The sequence below is a fragment of the Branchiostoma lanceolatum genome, chromosome 8 (assembly GCF_035083965.1).
Source record: "Branchiostoma lanceolatum isolate klBraLanc5 chromosome 8, klBraLanc5.hap2, whole genome shotgun sequence".
NCBI lineage: Eukaryota > Metazoa > Chordata > Leptocardii > Amphioxiformes > Branchiostomatidae > Branchiostoma > Branchiostoma lanceolatum.
Window position 1 is genome coordinate 21,965,782 of NC_089729.1, and position 3,133 is coordinate 21,968,914.

The 3,133-nt window shown below is 44.4% G+C and overlaps 1 long non-coding RNA gene across 1 annotated transcript; it reads left to right on the forward strand.

Annotated features, from left to right (window-relative positions):
- The first annotated feature begins 255 nt into the window (after nucleotides 1–255).
- On the forward strand, nucleotides 256–2,651 carry LOC136440559 (uncharacterized). Its single transcript, XR_010756683.1, has 2 exons — nucleotides 256–893; nucleotides 1,100–2,651. It is a non-coding gene; the product is annotated as an uncharacterized lncRNA (long non-coding RNA).
- The last annotated feature ends 482 nt before the right edge of the window (nucleotides 2,652–3,133 follow it).

A 3,133-nucleotide genomic window follows, 5' to 3' on the forward strand; every position in this document is an offset into this window, starting at 1 on the left:
AAGGGCACCAGGCTTTGGGCTGATTCCCACAACGCCACCGCTCGTCCTGGAATCCAGGTTGATCGACTGCTCAAGAGCCATGTCGGTCCAGACCTTGGCAAAGGGTTGGTTGGAGCGAGCAATGGCGTGCTCTCCGGTCATAAAGGCATGATGTACCTGGGGATGTTTCTCCTGTAGTTGTCTCATGTCGGCCAGGTACACTGGGCCGGGAGCCACCTGGTGTAGTTTGTGCGATCCATTGAATTGAAGCAAGGTACCATGCGTGCGGCTGCTGATAAATGGAGTGGCCAGTCTCCGCTTCTCTCTGGCTTTATGAACTGGAGTAGCAAGAGCACCATTGAGACATACTCATCCCAGAAAGCGAAAAGATAAGACTTGGCTTTCATAGAAGACTTAAAGTGCTCGAACTTCCTCATTAGTGCCGGCATGGCTATTTGCAGGGATTTCATTGGCTCTGACGAATCAGACAACCTTTCATAGGCAGCCTTTTCGGTTGACCGGGCCTGTTTCGGTCAAGGGCTATGTGCAAAAGCCTGGTAGGCAGCATTCGCATTAGTGCCCACTCCATGTCGACCATGGCTGTGGCGCAGATGTTGTCATGATCTTCTTCTCGTCCAATCAGCTCCCCACCTTGTTGAGGACAGCGGTGACGACTGGTCTCTTTCCACACGCACTAAAATCCAGAATCTCTTTGGCGCCGCAGGACGAGTGATTTCTTCTTGACTGAATGGTCTCCCAGTGTCCGGCTTCTGGTCAATAGGTGCCCTGCTGGAACAACACAACTGTGGTGGCATGTGTAGTGTCATTTCACTTCGGACCGTCCAATGTTTCTTCACTAAGGTCATTGTTATCAGCTGCCGCTTGTACAAATGCTCATGCCGCCATGTTTGAAGGTAAGACGACTCCGTAGAGATCAGCCTTAGGAATAGTTTCTGTTGCAATGCTGGTGTCCACTACTTCTATTTGTTACACACATTGCCTCATCCTGTTCATCATTGTTAGCAGCTGCTTGGATCATGCCAGGTGCCGTACGGTTAGCCCTAACCACAGTGCATGGTATCCTGGACCAACATTAATATCTTCCTTTCTTGATCATTAGATCGACTGCCAGGTAGGATTGACTTGCACTTAGCAAGCGTCATGTCTGAGACACTGATTGGTTGGGTCTGAATTCCGCAGCGGATACGACCTAAAATGGGACATTCAAGTAGACTGCATGATCTCCACCGGGAACAAGAACCTTTTCCTGCTGCGCCGACGTAAGGGATTTGGAGTCTCAACGGAAGACCTGACAACTGTCTACACCACGTACATCCGACCCTCTGTGGAATATGCAGCGCCCGTGTGGCATCCCTCCCTAACCGGCACTCAATCCACAAGACTCGAACGACTACAGAGAAGAGCGTGCAGGATCATACTTGGCATAAAGTACACAACCTACACCTCGGCACTGACCACTCTGAACCCCACGGCCTTGTCTGACCGACGAGTGAACCTTTGCCTATCTTTTGCCAAAACACCTGCTAAACTCAGAGTTCAGAGACTGGCTTCAACCACTCAGGAGTCAGATATCCTGCCGACGGACGCGGAATTCCAACAAACTGGACACACCTACCTGACGCACGAAGCGCCACAAAAACTCTGCTATCCCCTATGACTGAACTGTTAAACAAATATGAATGAACACTTTCCTCCGCAATGTCTTTCTCTAATACCAGAATGAACAGACGACTACATATATATGTACTGTAAATAGCGAAGTCAATGTAATTTCGTCAACTCTAGCTCTAATTCTAATTTTAAGTTGTTGAGAAGTTTTAAATATTCGCTTATAAGCAAATATTTGACATTTGTAAATACCATTTTGATTCAGACTCTATCATCTAGAGTCTTTGAGCGTGGTATGTCGAATAAAGATTTCAAAGATACTGAGGAGGAGGGGTTAACTGTTTTGCTCGTCGCTACAGACATGACAGATGTCCTGGTCCTTTGTTCAGGTGGGAGGAGCCAGATGGTGTCTTCTTCACTTTCCATTTTCCCGCAATACCTGCACGATTAAATGTTTTTAAACAACTCTTACATTACAAGTTAAAACATGTTGTCATATCATTTCCCAAAGCTAATCTTTTTATATACGTTACTGTAGGAATTAGAGATACCACGTTGCGATGCTATCTTTAACTAAATTCAAGTAAATAATTTTCCATCTGTGCTCAAAACCATAGCGCTACGATGCTCCAGCATATATCAAAATGTCTGCCTTATATGGAAGGGAATCTTCCCGCCCTTAGCGCGTCATCTCACAAAACATTTCAGCTTACGCACTATGCCACTATACTAGGCCATAGGATAGACATCGTAGCGACGACCGTACCAAGAGCTTTGCCAATAAAGCTTACTAATGTTGTGAGAAGTAAGGTTTCTAATGAGCTGTATACACAAGGCGTTTCATCGCATATGAGTACCCATTGTGGTTGCTTCAGATGATGGTACAACAAGCTCTTTTCTGCATTTGTTATAGTTAGTCTATTGAGATGTATACACATATGTATACAAGGACATGTTTACTGTTGAATCAAGGAGGTCTTAAATTATGTATGAAACCTCATTGGTTGAATACAGGAATAAAAGACCTGTTGGTCGTGATATCATATTTTGTCGCCTCAATTCTTGTTTAAAGGCACCCAGAGCATTTTATGAGGCTTGGTACTTGAATTAAAAAACTCGAATTTCTAGTCATTCCTACACATAGTAAGTTTCAATAACACTATACCATTACATATCAACATTAAAGGAGCAAAGATGCGATGTCGTTGTTTGGTGAGAACTGATAAAAAATCCAAGCGCTAATAGACTGATCCTGACTGTCCATCACAATTAGCAGTTCGACCAAAGAGAGAATGACTGCATGTCCGTCAAATATTTACATTTTTATGTCTTTATTTTGCATTTCTACGTTTTGACGTAGATGGGCAGGGCTATGGGATCAGCCAATTACACTAGGCACGTGAAACTAAAGGAATCACCGTGTAGCTTATTTTGTGCCCCTTTTGGACACTTCTGATATGAAATTCTCACCCAATTGTGGTTAACAGTGGCATTAAATGTCAATTTCATAAAGATTACAGCAACT